Below are 17,307 nucleotides of genomic sequence, written 5' to 3' on the forward strand. Positions count from 1 at the left end.
ATTACAGCAGGTGGTCACAGTTCTCCCCACCGGCTGTTATTCTTATATTTACAACACCTGCTGCTGTTTCCAGGATGCTAACATTTACTTTGGTCTTTATGTCAATGCCTTTTGTACCGAGAGCCAGCTGTGGGGCTTTTTCTCTTTCAACTTTGCCACTGAATTGTGCTTTGTTGATAAGAAAATAAACACCACTCACCCAGATAGCACCAGAGCAGCCTTCAAGACTGGTTAGAGTGGGAGCCTTCTGCTCTTGGTGTGGCTTGGAAGGCTGTCCTTTTTTTTCCTGGCTTGATCATTTGGCTGAATCTTACTTTACCTTGTGTTACTTCTGTCCTTCTGCCTGCCCTTCCTTGGAGCCCTTTTTAATAATCCCTCTCTACTTGTGGGATTGTACTAGACAGTTGAAGATTAATGAATCATAAAAAGGAAAGGTGAGACAGAGAACAAATTAGTGGTTGCCAGGTGCTGGGGCGGGAAAGAACTGAGAGTGAGCGCTGATTGGGGACAGGGTCTCTTTTTTGGGGGGGTGGTTAAGAAAATGTTTTAGAACTAGACAGAGGTGGTGTTTTCACACTATTGTGAATGTCCTAAATGCCACTGAATCGCACACTTTAAAATGATTAGTTTTATGTGAATTTGACCTCAATCAGAAAGAAAACAAAATGTTAAGAAGCCAGATACAAAAGAGTATAATCTGTATGAATCAATTTATCTGAAGTTTGGGAACAGGCTCACCTGTGATGATAGACATCAGAACCGGGGTGACAGTGCTGGGGTGGGGGCAGTGGGAGGGCATGACTGGAAGAGGCACAAGGGAACGTTCTGGGGTGATGGAAATTGTCTGCATCTTGTTTGGGGCAATTGTTAACAGAGCATATACAACTGTCCAAAAATATCAAATTGTACATTAAGATCTGTACATTGTATTGATGATAATTACACCTCATTTTCAAAATTAAAAATTTTCAAAAATTAAAAAAAAAAAGGAAAGGTGACTATCCTAGAAAAAAGGCCAAGGCCAAGGCCACAGCAATATTTGATTTGACATGTTTCCCTGGAGTCAATTCATCCTTTTTTTTTTTTAACTGAAGTGTAGTCGGTTTACAATGTTGTGTTATTTTCTGGCATAGAGCATAGTGATTTAGTTGTACGTATATATATTCCGTCTCATATTCTTTTTCATTATAGGCTATTACAAGATATTGAATGTAGATCCCTGTGTCATGGTAGGAACTTGTTGCTTATTTATTTAATTCATCCATGTTTAAAGGTGTTGCCCTGATGAACTGTTTCCGGTACTTCACTGTTCGTTTGTTTGAATACAGTTTTTGGCGAGCAGGAGGTTGCATTATTGCTAGCTGTGGGCATGTGGCTTTTGTACCCACATAGTTTCATTTCCGAGAACTTCATGCACTTTGAGCTAACAGAGCCCAGTCCCAAGCCTGGGTTTAACTCTCTCTGGAGAGGGGCTTTGATAAAGCCATCACCAGCCTTGCTTTGCAGTCAGATACTCTGGGTTTGCTTCTGCCTCAGCAGTTTGACTCTTGCCTCATCTATCTGCCTCAGCCACTTGGTCGTTGTGTGACTTTGGGTGAGTTGCTTAACCTCTCGAGGCATGACTTCCTCCTGGGGTAAAAGCAGGAATGATAACGGCCCTTTCTGTCAGTGCTCTTGTGAGGACCGAGCCAAATGAGTCCAGAGCCCAGCACCGGGAAGAGCATCAGAAAGCATGGTTGGGTGAACAGGTCAGGTAAAATGTAGGACATCTAGTGACATTTGAATTTCAAATCAACAACAAATAATTTTTAGTATATGATTGTTATGCACCAAATATTTGTGTTCACTTCTCATCCCCCAAATTCCCATGTTGAAGTCCTAACTTGTATTTGGAAGAAATAATGAAGGTTAAATTAGGTCAAATGGGTGGGGCCCTGATCCAATAGGATTAGTGTCCTTATAAGAAGAGACACCAGAAAGCTCCCCCTTGGGGAGTGTATAGCTCATTGGTCCAGGGTTCAATTCCCAGTACCTCCATTAAAAAAATAAATTAAATAAATAAACCTAATTACCTCCCCACCAACAAAATTTAAACTAAAACCAAAACAAAACAAAACTGAAAGCTCCCTCCTTTTCTCTCCCCATCCTATAAAGACACAGTGAGATGGCTACTGTCTGCAAGCCAGGAGGAGAACTCTCACTAGAAACCAAATTAGCCAGAATCTTGATCTTGGACTCCTAGCTTCCAGAACTATAAGAAAGTAATTTTTGTTGTTTAAACCACCCCATCTATGGTATTTTCTTATGGCAGCCCAAGCTGACTAGTACAAAGCTTGTCCCAAACATTGTACTTTTAATCTGAAATTCAAACTTCACTGGTTATCCTGTATGTTTATTTGCTAAATCTGGCAACCCTATGTTTGAGGCATTATAGAAAGGCTTGTCATTATTAAGGGATAAAATGAAATGATGCATCTGGTGAAAGTAAACAGATTCGTTCCCTGAAAACCTTACCTGTGGAGCTAAATTTAGAGTCTGGAAAAATTGAGCTACAGAGACCTTAGATTTAGGGAGCCCCAACATGGCAGGGGGTGGAGATAAGATGGAAAACTAAGAACAAAAGGATTAATTGAAAGTCTGCCTAAGAAATGGTTAGACCTCCAGGTCTCTTTCTCTCTCTTCCTCCCAGTTTATCCCAAAACAGGAGCTCAGAGGGTCTTCTCCAGAAACAATGAATTGTCCCAGATAAATGACCCACATGCCCTGTCATTTTGGGAGCCATCAAATGAAAAAGACGGGTTTTCCCTTGATCATGTTATCAGGAAAAAAAAAATGGTTAACAAGCCCCTCCCACAAATCCAGAACAGCGAATCAGGTTTCTGGTTCCCCCATTCTCAACTTCAAACTCAAATCAAAGGATGGCCAAGTATCCCTAGACATCTGAAGAAATTCTTCAGTATCAAAGACTGAGAGTAAAACACAACAGCAACAAAAAAGGGACCCGAGAAAACAGAAGAAGTGCAGGGGATACAAGAAAACAAGGCAACAATAACAATAAAAAACATCCCCAAACCCAGAGTTGATGTAGAGAAAATATTGCATCCATAACACCAGAACAGGATGCTATGAAAAGGGGACAAAATTTTCACACTACTATATAGAAAATAGATAAACAACAAAGTCCAACTCTGTAGCACAGGGAAATATATTCAGTATCTTGTGATAACCTATAATGATAAAGGATCTGAAAAAGAATAGATATGTGTGTGTATATATATATATATATATATATACACACACACATATATATGTACATATGTACAACTGAATCAATTTACTGTACACTTGAAACTAACACAACATTTTAAATCAACTATACTTGAATTTTAAAGAGGAACACAATTTTAAAAAGAGCTCTTGTATGAAGAAGTATGATAGCTAAAAAAACAAACAAACAAACAAACAAACAAACAAAAAAACCCCAGGAAGTTTGGAAGATAGAAACAAAGAAATGGGCCAGGAAGTGGAACCAAAAGACAGAGAGTTGGACAATAGGAGAGGAAAAATGTAGGGAAATTGGAGGCTCAATCCAGGAGGTCCAATATCCAACTCCCAGAAGTTCCAGGAAGAAAGAACTGAGAAAATGGAAGTGAGGAAATAACTGAAGAAATAATACAAAACAAGTTCCCCAAAGTAGAGGCCATGAATCTCTATCTCAAAAAGGGTTTTCTGACTACCCAGCACAGAGACTGAAAAGAGCCCGGTGAAGGCATTCTTACATTTGGGACACCATGGATAAGAGAGAACACTACATTTCTAGAAAGAAGAACAATCATGTACAGTAGATGGGAAATCATAATGGAGAGCATTTCTCCACAGCAACATTCCAGTCTTGAAGTCATGGGCAATGTCTTCAAGTTTTGAGGAAAAATTATTTTCAACTTTGATTTCTCAACCCAGTCAAACCCACTAATCAAGTGTCAGGATGGAATAAAGAATTTCTTCAAACATTCAAGGACTCGAAAAATATATATATACATCTTGCCATCCTATAGAATGGGAGAAAATTTTTGCCAATCCTGTATCTGCTAAGGGTCTTGTATTTGGAATCTATAAAATATTACCATTCAATCTTAAAAGGACAAATAACCCAATTAAAAATGGATAAAGGATCTGACTAGACATTTCTCCAAAGAAGATATACAAATGGCCAAAAAGCATGTGAAAAGATGCTCAATATCACTAGTCATTTAAGGAAAGGCAAATCAAAAGCACAATGAGATAATCACTTCACACCAGTGAGGGTGGCTAAAATAACAAGTGTTGATGAGAATGTGGGGAAATTGGAATCAGTTCTCATACCCTGCTGATAGGAATGTAAAACTTTGCAGCTGCTTTGGAAAATCTGCCAGTTCCTCAAAATGTGAAACAGAATTACCTTATGACCCAGCAATTCCACTCCTAGGTGTATATATACCCAAGAGAAATGAAAACAAGAGATAGGTACATGTTGCTTAAAATAAAATATAGTTAAAAAAGAGACACCTAGAATCAGAATGACCCAACTGCATGCCTATTGAACCCTTTTGCATGCCTATTTCCTATTCAGGAAAACGGGTTAATTTTACAGCTTGGAGCACCTAGACGGAGAAGGAAGGGGAGAAATGGGAGAATTGGAGGTGAATTGTCCCAAGCTGGGACATTCTCCTCCACCTTCCCAACTGCGTCTTACTCCTGGGACTGGATTCTTCTCTTGCTGCCCTTCGCCACTTGAGGTTGTGGATTCCAGGTACCGTGCAGTGGTGCCCCCCAGAATGCTCTCACCCTTCCATCCCTGGGCCTGTGGGAATCTTCTCAGCCCTGCTTCCCAGACTCGCTGGCCCAGCTGGCTTGCTCTCAGATGTCCATCTTGGCTTCCTGTCTGACTCTTGCTCAACACCTGCTCTCCTAAACTTGACACTTTGGGACTTTCCCTGGTTCTCCCCACCCAGGGCTCAGACGCCAATTCCTCAGTACAGTGCATAGCCGCAGACCAACCACGCCCAGCCCAGCTCCTGAAGGCCTGGCCTGGAAGAATCCAGGCTCCACCTGCATGATCAAGAGGCAGAGTCACCTTGAGAGAATCACCACATCTCTTCTGGAGTCTCAGACTCCCCACTGGTAACCTGGGGGAGATTATTCACATTGTGAAGATTCAGTGTACAGCAATTAGAACCGTGACTGGCACAGAATGGGCCTAAGGAAATTATTAGCCAGAGAAACATGGAAGGAGAATTTCAAGCCACACCAAGAAAGAGCAGCAGACAGCTGGTGTGCTGACTGCGTGGGCAGCAGAAGACAATAAAGACGTCTGGAAGCAGGGCCACGCTAAGTGAGGGTCCCAGATTTTAACAGCTCTTAAGAAAAAAAACAAAACAAAGCAAAACAATGGCTGTGTCCATAGCTGGATGGTCTTCTAGCCATCCCTGGGGCTCGGATGCCTTTTGGCCACACACCATCTTTAAGGGCAAAACAAAAGACCGTGCTTATCTAAGATTCCTCTTCCCCAGTCCCTTCCCTTCCGTTTCAGAGCATCCCCAGTCCTGGGCAGGTCTGAGCTTTCTCCTCAACCTCTCAATCGCGCCTTGACCTCCAATGCCCTAAAATCCTTCTTGCTTTACTTTCTCTAGAACCAGCTTCCCCATCTTTTAACAATTGAAGTCAGTATCTCCCTTGGGAAATTCCTGCTGACTCTGAACTTGACTTTCTGATTCTTTCATCAACATCTTTTCATTTCACTATCAAGAAAAAAAAAGTTTCTAAATACGGTGTTCATGACTATATTTAACTCTCTCAGTTACTGTAGTTTGTTTATTTCAAGCTGCTTGGAGGGCTGGGAATCTTTAAACCACATTAAGATTTTTGACTTGGATTCGTTTTTCGGGGGAAGCTAATACTTTACCGATCCCAGATGCAGAATTCACAGTTCAGTAAGATTTTCTTTAAAAAGGGTATCCTGTGATAAGTCAGTTTCGCCAACGAAGAATATTTGACAAGGAACAACCATCTATAACCATCCCCCAAAGTAAGAAGGACATGATCTCAGAATATAGGACGGTCTTTTAAATTTAGTACATGAAACTTTTTGAAAATGCCCACATTGTGCTTATTTTTCTCATTTCTCTGCTCTTCTGGGATTTGGCCACCAGAAGAAAAAAGCCAAGGTAGAGGGCGGGGACACCGCAAAGGGCTGCACGGCCATCTAGTGGCCATTTGTCCTCACTGCAGGCACGGGTGACAACTTTTATTCCACAGTTCACAGCTCTGATGAATTCCCACCCGGGGTTTCTGGCATGAGAATCAACCTGGGTCATTTGGTGGAATTTTTGAAATTCATTTTATAAGTGTTCCTACAACCTTGGACTTAAAGTTGTGGCCTCAGTATAAATCTGAAGATTGAGTGGGTTTCCAGCCATCAAATGGTGATTCTGAGCACTATCTCCTGAGTCAGGCAGGCCTGGGTGAGAGTCTGCTGTCTGGGTGACTTTGGGCAAGTTTCCTGAACTCTCTGACCCTTCGTTTCCTCTTGCACTATGGAGATAACCGTGGACAGGATTGTTCTGAAGACAAAGGAAAGTGTGCATGTCGTGTATTTGCCGCTGTTGCTGACAAGTAAACTTTTCCCATGGGTTTGTTCAGTGCTTGTAGCAAGACAGCATAGTTCAGGGAGGGGACAGACCCAAATGAGCTCAAATAAAAGGCTTACTATGGGAAGCCTGAGCATTGTCTCAGAAATCCTTCACTTCTTAATAATGTTTTATAGTTGTTGATTGTTCTGTTTGTTGTTTTTGTTTTGGGTAAAGAGATAGATAATGCACAACTTTTTAATATTGATTTCTAGATATCTTAATTTTTGATGCCATTATATGTGGTGCTTTTTTATATTTCATTTTATAACTGTTGCTTGTGTGTAGAAGTGTATCTTTCATGTCAACTCTGTAGCAAACTTGCTAACTCCTTTATTCTTACAGTTTATGATTAGATTCACTTGGGCTTTCTATATGCACAGTCATATGACTATTGAATAATGGCAGTTTTACTTTTTTCTATTTATACCGTATGCCTTAATTACTGCTTCTCGAATGGCCCAGGGTCTGTAGGACCACAGTAAATATTTATGATGAGAGTGGGTATCTTGGTCTCGTTCTTCATCTCACAGAGAGCTTTCAACATTACCATTAAGTATTTGCTAAAGATTTTCAGTGGGTCAGATAGAATGAGATCTCTGCTTTCTAAACCTTTTAAAATGAGGACTCCTATGGGTAATAGCTGAGATAATATACTTTCAAATCTTAGCTGTGATTCTAGCAGATGAGGTTGTGGGGAGAGGTTGTATGACATTACTTGCTAAGATGTGAATTACTTTAACATCTTAATAATTTACCATGAACCTAGATTTATTGTGTCATCAGAAAAAAATAGAAGCCAAAGGACAATTTAATTAAACCAGCGTAACATAACAAGTATCAAATAGTAAAACAGCTCATTCTCAGATGAGCTTTGTGAAGATCTATCCAAGTACATATTTTTGACAAATCCTTTCTCATCATTACGTCCTCACTCTCTGTTCAGACTATTCTTCCCAATTCACACTGAATGGCAGCGCGTAGGGAGAGCTTGTCTCCGGGGTGGATGCTGTGGGTGCCCTGCCCACGTCCTCTTTATAGGCTGGTGCGCCCCTTCCCAGCTGCTCTGGGTGTTGGCTGGTGAAAGGCTCCATCCTTCTCTGAAGGATTCTCTTAGCTAATGGGAGCTGCCCTGCCAGGAGATGCCTGGGAGGTTACACACACAGCCGGGGTGGCCTGTGGCCAATGACTGACTAACAGGGTGGAGTATAAAGCCCAGCTCCCTGGCCTCAAGGCGGGACAAAGTCTGCAGTGTAATAAATATCCACGAGCTCCCTGTGGGCTCAGGCTGCGGTTAGACCTCTCCTGAAAGCACGCACTTGCTTGGCTTCCTCCCCAGCTCTGTTCTGCTTCCCTTGCTCCCTTACAGCTTCCTCCCCAGGGTCATCCCTCAGTCAGTCACTTGCACCAGAATCCCTGCCTGCCCCAGTCTCTGCTTCTAGGACACCCAACCTGAGCCTCTAAGATGGGCTCCCTTTGTCCAGGGCCCACCTGAGCCATCTGTGACTGGGGAGGGGGCATGGGGTTAGACAGCCAGGGAAGAGCTGGGGTGATGTTGGGGTTGGAGCAGGGGGTCCCCGGGAAGGGAGGAAACATGTCTGAGAGGGGAAGCAGGGTCTGATGCTCAGTCTTTCTGACGCTAAAGCCTGAATTTGTAACTATGATCTTGTACTCCTCTTCACTCTCTGCTGCTAGTTTCTACAGTTTTAAATTGCAACTTTTCTAAAAACCATAAAAGGCATCTTCCCTCATCAAGGCAGCTTCTAAAGTGCTGGCTGCAAGTTCAGTGCTCAGGAGGGTGGCGGCTCTGACAGGCCTCCCTGAGTCTCCAAACTGGCCCACTTTGACTCAGCCCAGACACCAGACCAGCAGGTCGGCGGGAAAGGGATGGTGTCGGGCTGACAGATTTTTTGGGTGGAAAAAAACCCAGAATTGGCTCCCTATGTCCCACCAGACCATAAATGAATTTCAGATGCATCAAAGCTCTAAATGTGAAACATGAAACCTTACAATTTTAGAAGAAAACTTAAATATATTCAGAACATCAGAGTGGAGAAGGAGCTCTTTAAAAAGATGCGAAAAGTGCAAACTATTAAGGAAAAGATTGTTAAATTTGACTGTATCCAAATTAGAAGCATCTGGGTGACAAATCGCCTGGTAAAGGGAAACGTGCCATGGTTCTGACTTACTATGTGCCTCATGCTCACAGGGCTTCTGCCTGGAGAGGTGTCTCACCCTTCAAACCATTTCCTCATCTATAGTCTGTGACCTCCTATAACTGGGGAGACTATGAGTTTGGCCAGAGCCCCAGAGCTTGGGCCAGGTTCAAGGACTGGAGAGGCAGATGACCTGGAGCAGCTGCCAAAGAGCTGGGTGAAGGAGAGACGAAGGTACCCCCAGCCCTGGATGTGGGTCCTTAGTCCTCAGAGATGCATCCGAAATCCAGTGGGCTCAGGTTTTCTAGTGGGAGGAAGAATGTTCACCATCGGAGGGGTCTAGGGCCCTAGGGGGATTGTTTGTCCCTTTTCATTCCGGGACAGGGACCTCCTTTAAGCCACTGTGATGTGAGCCTAATGTCTGTACGTTCAAAATTCCTTACACGGTTCAAAATGCCCCAGTCCCTGATCACCTCTGCATTTTCTTTCTCGCTGCCCAACCAAACCTACTGGAGATTTCGATGCAGCAGGGCGGACCTGTGCTGCCGCAGAGTGTAGATGTTTAAAAACTGAACTGAAATTCTCAGTTACAGTAAAAGGAAGTGGTCAAGTTCTCTTTAGCCTGCATTTCTCTGGGGTGGTTCTGTGCCTTTGAACTGCTCTTGGAGCACCTGAGCAGTCAGCCCCAGCTCTCTGCTCTCCTAGATGCCCTTTCTAAATGTCCTGGCCTTCAAGAAAAGAAGACAAGGTCTTAAGGCCAGTGACTACAGTGACAAGTTCACAGCACTGTATGTACGTTTGTTGCTAGCTCTCATCATGATATATGTATTTTTAAAATAAGCTTAATGTTTTAAAACACTTTTAGATATACCAAGAAAAATTGCATAAAGTAGTACAGAGGGTTCCCACACACCCCACACCCCGTTTTCTCCCTTATTACTGTCTTCTGTCAATGTGGAGTGTTTGTTACAATGACTGAACCAACAGCAATACATTATTGTTAACCAAAGTCCCTGCTTATTTCAGATTTCCTTAGTTTTTACCTGTTGTCCATCTGCTCCAGGATTCCATCTGGGACACCACATTACCTTCAGTGATCTTGTCTCCATAGGCTCTTCTTGGCTGTGACAGTTTCTCAGATTTTCATTGTTTTTGATGACTTTGACAGTTCTGAGGAGTCTTGGGCAGGGTTACTTTTCTGATGATTAGACCAGACTTATGGATTTTTAGGAGCAAGACTCTGGAGGTAAATTGCCATTCCCATCACTAGAAAAATAAAATTAAAATGTGAAAAAAAAAAGGAAGTGAATTTAGGAATTACTCACAGAGAATTTCAATTGCTAGATTTCAAAAGTTGAAAAGTAAGATGGAAGAAGAAAATTGGCTCGACTCCACATCCACCCACATCCTCTATTCACCTAACAAATATTCATCAATCCCTTACTCTGGGCTAAATAAAACTCAAGATGAAAGGCTCATTGCATCTGTCACAGTGATTTTGTTAACAAGTGACAGAACCCTACATAAACTAGCTTTAAAAAAGTTAGATTCATATTAACTAAAAAGTCTAGAAATGGACTTCAGGCACAGTTGGATCCAGGGCCTCAAAGGATGGATAGATCCAAGACCTCACGATCTCCCCTCACTCCATCTTTATTTACTTCCCTTTGTGTGTCAACCTCATTCTTGCCTATTCATATAGCTTTTTGCACATGGTCTGGGAAAACAGCAAACAGCTCCAGTTTACATTGTCCTGACAGCTTATGATCTTAGAGCTTCTGTTTCCCAATTTCCTTATATGGAAGTTCAGGGAAGACTTTGAATAGCCCTGCTGGGCTCGCATAAGCCATGCTAAACCAATGGACTTGGGGATGGGTGTTCTGATTGGCCAACCAGAGCATTGGTACAGAGAGCCTTGGACCCCAGGAGATGGGTGCCCATCTCCTTCAACACTGAATCCCCAGTGCCCACAAGAAAGAAAGATGACAAGAAACCTGTGGATGTAACTGAAGAGTTAAAACAAGGGAAGGTAATCTAAGCAATTGCCATGGATATGATCAGCACTACCAGAAGGGGCCGGACGGGGTCTACTGGGGGCACCAAGGAGAGAGCTGCAGCACTGCCTGGGCGAGGGTCCAGATCAGGGTTGGTAGAGGGGGCATTTCTCTTTCTTTCCTTTTTCTCCTGCCCAGCATATGGAACCCACTTCTGTGTTTATGGAGTTCCCTCCCTGCTCTGTAAGTCTTGGAAGAACCCTCTCCCACCCCAGAAGCCCCAAACCCCAGGTGCCAGCTTGCCCCTCACCCCTAAGCAGCTAGACTCGGCCACTCTACTGCAAGTGAGGCAATAATACTTCTCAGAGTTGCTTTGACGACTAAATGGGGTAAAAACAAAACAGCCCCAGCGCATACGTGACCCTCAGTAATTGTTACTCCCTCCTCCACATGGGGCGATGTGTGGAGGGGAGAGGCATGCAGGACTTTCAGGACACGAGTTGGAACTTCAGGCTTGGTTCTGTGGATATCATAGAGGGGAGGGTTTTGAGACGTCCTTTTATCCAAAAATCTAGTATATCGTATGGCCATCACGAGGATGCCCCGCTCAGCTCCTCTGCTGCAGGGAAGCATCATTAATTGGGAGCCTACGCACTGCCCTCTGGGTCCAGCCTGCGTTCACGCTCCCAGCCAATGACAGAGCAAGAGGGGCGACTGGTGCAGGCTCATTCCTAGGAGACACGGGACACCGAAAACAGGCAATTTTGGTTCAAGGACTCCCCGTTGGCCTGGCTGAAACTTTACTAGAACTGCACGGCCATCTGAGACTCGCACCCAACCTTCTGTCCACTCCTTCCCTTTCCCAGGTGTGAGACCAGCAGCAGGATCTAAAGGCTTTCCTTCCCTTCTCTGGTCCTTTCCCCTTTATTGCCCACAGATGTTTCTCCCATAAATCTCTTGCACGTCTAATCCCATCTTGCCATCTGCTTCTTGGAAAATGTAACTGACACATCTGTATTTTGGAGACTTTTTGCAGTAGAAACAGGCATTGTCCAGGATGTGGTTCATGTAAGTGGAGTCATAGCGTATTTGTTTTTTGTGACTGGCTAATTTCACTTAGCATAGTGTCCTCAAGTTTCATCCACATTGTAGCATATGACAGAATTTCCTTCTTTTTTAAGGCCAAGTAATGTTCCACTGTGTGGCTATACCACATGTTGTTTATTCATTCATCCATCAGTGGATACTTGGTGGCTTTCCTGTTTCTAAATAATTTTTCAGCACCCAAGAAATACACACATTTATTTTGATTATAAACTATTTGAGAACTAAAAATGGGAAGGTGAAAATCCACTCTGTCACACCCGCAGCCTCCTCCCCAGTCTTCTTTGCATTTATAGCCATGTGTGGGTACAGTTTTCACAAGCCACAGATCTAGGTGGGTTAAGAAAAAAAGAACTTTTCTCATTTTCCTACAACTGAACTTGATTCTTCTCTGAAGCCATCATTCTACCTGGTAGCCAAAAACTGGAATGCAGAGAAGATGTTAGAGATAGAGCAGCTATCTTGTGACCATGAGGGTATGAGCCCGAGGCTGACAGCCACACTCTGAGAGTGAAGAATGATGGATGGAGTAGGGGTCTCTGCTGGGATTGAGGAGCCACAATACGAGAACTGAGCTGTCCAGTTACAGCTGGACTTCTTGTTACATGAGACTAAGGCTTCTATTTGGTTAAGCCACTATGAGCTGGGCTTTCTATTATATGGAGCCAAACCAATTCCTAGTTTATACTAGGCCTAAGAGAGCAAGATATGTTAAGCTGGGAAGCTACAGGTAGTTCAGAGGACTGGAGAAAAGGGGCTGTGGGTGGTGAGGCTGGAGATGTGTGCAGGGACCAGATCACAAAGGGCCTTTGAAGTCTTGCTTAGGAATTTGGGCTTTACCCCAGAGGCTTTTGCTCCTTAAACCTGGATAATGTATAAATGGACTTTTTGTTTTTAAAGGAAAAAACTTCTTCCTGACCCTCTCCCGGCCATAGTATTCACTGAAAGTGCTTTTATTATAATGTAGAAATGTAACACTAAGTATAAACTCCTTACAGAACTATAAAACCAAATTCGCAAGTAAACATTACAGTTGTCAACAATTTAATGTGACAGATGATGCTGTTTTGCTGAATCTATATGACCACTCAAAACAGGGAGATGATGCTGACTGCAATGGCCTGGTCCGCCGAGTGTGACCTGCTTATACGACAGCAGGTCAGGCTAATGCTGTTTTCCTACGACTTCTCTCTCCTACGAGTTTCTGCATCACCTGGTCTTTGTCGTGTGAGCTCTGGAGTCAGACTGCCTGAGGCCGACCCTGGGTTCTACCACTTACTAGCTATGTGTCTTGAACAAATGACTTCACTTCTCTGAGCCATCATTTTCTCAGGAGTGAAATGGTGTGGTGATGACACCTAGCTCCTAGGGAGGATGAAATGAAATAATTTGTGTAAGATGCTTAGAACAGAGCTTGTATTAGTGATAGCAGGAGTGCTAGGAGGATGAGAGGAAGGAAGTGCAGGGGTCTCTGAAATCTTCCATTGTACACCCTGCTGTGGACATCACTAGCCTTCACTTGATGCAAACATAAATTTAAAATTTTTTGATTTATTTTTAATGGAGGTACTGGGGATTGAACCCAGGACCTCATGCGTGCTAAGCCCATGCTCTACCACTGAGCTATACCCTCCCCCTCCCCACCAATGCAAACATAAGTTTTAAGCATTGAGTCCAACTCTGTCCTTTTCTTATTAGCCCATGACAATTTAAGCAGTGCTGTCTCATCTCCACGATGATCAAACACAAAAACTTGGGTGTGGCAGCGCTCGTGAACTCTGTTTACTAAATTTCTGCTTCTCTTGCTTCTGGCCACCTATCGGCCAGTGAGTGGTGAACCGGATCAGAACACTTCATCGCTGGTGTGAGACCTTTCAGAGCTCTGTTCCCCTGTGTCATGACAGCCAGCAATATTCAGAATGGGGCTATGTTGGTATTATGCTGGCATTTGGAGGAAGATAGTGTGGAGCAAAATACCAGCCAACATGCAATGGAGATGTAGCATAAGATAATAATAAACTTTGCTACAGGACAACAAGGTTTGGGGGCTGTTTGTTACTGCAGCATAATCTAGCCTATCCAGTCTAACACAGGCACTGAATTTGAGTGGCAATACTGTATATATAGAGGTCATCTGGATGTTCCAGAATACATTCATGTTATTTTTAGTATTAAGACAGAACACTAAAATGATCATAAATTTAATGATATTGTGGTTATGTAAGAAAATATACTTATTCTTAGGAGATGGATTTTGAAGTGTTCAGCAGTAAACTGTTCTCACATCTGCAGCTTACTTTCAAATAGTTCAGCAGAAGCGAAACAGAAAGATAGGGCAGAGGGTTAATAACTTGCAAATTCTAAATGAAAGCAAGATAGACTGTCCTTTCCACCTTTCTGTGGATTTGAGATTTTAAAAGAAAATTATCATAGACAACTCAAGGAGCCCCAAGAACACATTACTAGTTCTTGGTTTAAGGAGCAGCTCTTACTAGTAGGGGGTTGGCGCTGAAGTATTCTCAGTAAAGAAGGGACAGGATCAGATTTTTAGTCCAAAAAATCAGTTTGGCCTCAGGAGGAGAACGATCTGGGGAAGATTTTGGCTGTGATGCAGGCAGGATTGGCAGTGGGGTGGGGAGGAGACTGTGGATTTGGAACACCTGCAGGGAGTAGAGAGGACAAGGCTGGGTGACATATTATTGGGTAGTAGAGCTGGGGGCCAACTGCCTTCTCCTCAGTCTATTTCCAAGCTGTCCAATACAGTGGCCACCAGCCACACGTGGCTACTGGTATAGGATTGGACGGGGCAGAGACAGTCCATTTCTGTCATCACAGAAGTTCTCTTAGAATGTGCCAGTCTTTCCCACTCCATGATACTGCTTTCCCCACCCACTCTCAAACGAATCAGACACTGTTCCCTGTTCTCTAGAAGCTCACAGATAACCAGGTAACCAAAGGACTTTATACAACACAGAACTATGTTGAGGTACAGTAGAAAAATGTGAGAGTTCAGAGGAGAAAACAAATACTTCTAGGAGAAAGTAGCATTAGTGGAGCCTTACAGATGATAGGAAAGTGAGGGGACTGAGAGGAGGCATCGGAGCCTGATGGAGAAGGACCTTCTGCTTCTGGGAAAGAAAGATTGGGGATGGCCTCTTGACACTGTCAGTTCCCCCCAAATTGATCTATAGCTTCAATACAATCCCAGTGAAAATCCCAGCAGGTGTGTGTGTGTTTGTGTGTTGTGTGTTTTGTGTGTGTGTGTGTGTAGATTGGTAAATTGATTCTAAAATTTATATGAAAATGCAAAAGACCTAGAATAACCAAGATAATATTGAAGGAGAACAAAGCTAGCAGACCTACACTACCTGATATTGAGACTTTCTGAAAAGCTACAACCAGTTAGACAATGTGATACTGGTGCCAGGTGGGTGTCCAGACCAACAGATGGAACATGAGGTCCAGAAACAAACCCTCACATAAATGGTCACCAGATTTAGAACGACGGTGACACTGCAGTGCAGTGGGGAAAGGATGGTCTTTTCAATAAATGATCTGGATGAATTTAATTTCTGTATGAAAGAAAATGAACCTTAACTTATACTTCCTTCCATGTACCACAGTTAATTAATGACAGATCATAAATTTCAACTTGAAACAAATCAAGCAACTAGAAAAAATATAGACGAATATTTCATGATCTTGGGATAGGCAAAGGTTTCTTAAACAAAACACAAAAACACTAACTATAAAAGAATGATGAACTGGATTTCGTCAAAATTAAGAACTTCCATTCATCAAAAGACAACACTAAGAGAATGAAAAGGTAAGACACAGAGAGGAGGAAGATATTTATCATAAATGTATATTGCAGAAGATTCATATCCATAATATATAAAGAACTCTTACAAATGAATAAGAAATGACAGTCAATCCACTTTTTTGTGTGTGGGGTAAAATACACATACCATAAAATTTGCCATTGTAAATTTTAAAGTGTGCAGTTCAGTGTCATTAACTATATCCACAAAGTTGTGCAATTCTAATTCCAGAACTTTTTCATCACCCCAAACAGAAACTCTGTACCCACTAAACAGTCACCCCCAATCCATCCCTCTCATCCTCTGGTAACCACTAATCTTTCTGTCTCTATGGATTTGCCTTTTCTGGCTACTGTGTATAAGTGGAATTGTGTAATATGTGCCCTTTGGGGTCTGGCTTTTACTTGGCATAATTTTTTCAAGGCTCATTCATGTTGTGCTTTATTCCTTTTTTGGCTGAATAATATTCCATTGTATGGTTACACTACATTTTGTTTATCCTTCATCAGTTGATGGACATTTGGGTTGTTTCCACATTCTGACTATTGAATAGAGTTGCTATAAACATTTGCGTACACGTTTTTGTACAACTGTGGACATATGTTTTCAGTTCCTTGGGGCTATAGCTAAGAGTTGAATTGCTGGGTCATACAACTTATTGAGGAACTGCCAACCTGTTTTCCCAGGAGCTACGCCATGATACATCCCCACCAGCAATGTGTGAGGGTTCCAAATTCTCTGCCCTCTTGCCAATATTTATTACTTTCTTTTTTTGTTGTTTTAATGGCTATCCTATTGGGTGTGAAATGATACCTCATTGTGGTTTTGATTCGCATTTCCCTGTTGACTAATGGTGTTAAACATCTTTTCACTTGCTTGTTGGCCGTTTGGATTTCTCCTTTGAAGAAATGTCTATTCAATTCCTTTGCCCACTTTTAAATGGGGTTTTTGTCTTTTTGTTGTTGAGTTGTCGGAGTTCTTTATATCTTCCGGATACTAAACTTTTATATATGATTTGCACATTCCCCCCCCAAAAATTGGTAAACAACCCAGTTTTTAAACTGGGCAAAAGACTTGCACAAATATTTCACAGAAAAGAATATCAAAATGACCAAGTTGCTCAACATTTTCATGAGAGAAATATAAATTACAACCATACAGAGATGGCACATTATACTCATCAGAATGGCTAAAATGAAAAAGCCCAACATACCAAGTGTTGGTGAGCAACAATTGGAATCTTCTCATTCTGTTGGTGGGAACATATGTTGATACCACTTTGAAAAAATATTTGCCGATAGTTACTAAACCTAAACCTGTGTATACTCCATGACCCGGCAGTTCCACTCCTGGGCACATACCCAACGGAAGTGAATGATATATCTACCAAAGAATGTGTTCAAGAATGTTCTCTGCAGCTTTATTCATAATGGCCTCAAACTGGAAACAACCCACATGTCCATCAACATAAGATTCTACTATTATGAAGTTTAGAAACAGACAAAATTAATCCATGCTGATAGGAATCAGAATAATGGTTACCCTTAGGTGGGTACTGACTTGTGGG

The 17,307-nt window shown here is 42.4% G+C and overlaps 1 long non-coding RNA gene across 1 annotated transcript; it reads left to right on the forward strand.

Moving 5' to 3' along the window:
- Positions 1-3,083: 3,083 nt before the first annotated feature.
- LOC141575797 (uncharacterized) lies at positions 3,084-5,899 on the forward strand. The gene is made up of 2 exons (XR_012503644.1): positions 3,084-4,789; positions 4,992-5,899. It is a non-coding gene; the product is annotated as an uncharacterized LOC141575797 (long non-coding RNA).
- Positions 5,900-17,307: the final 11,408 nt, after the last annotated feature.

Source organism: Camelus bactrianus, chromosome 32 (assembly GCF_048773025.1).
Source record: "Camelus bactrianus isolate YW-2024 breed Bactrian camel chromosome 32, ASM4877302v1, whole genome shotgun sequence".
Taxonomy (NCBI): Eukaryota; Metazoa; Chordata; class Mammalia; order Artiodactyla; family Camelidae; genus Camelus; species Camelus bactrianus.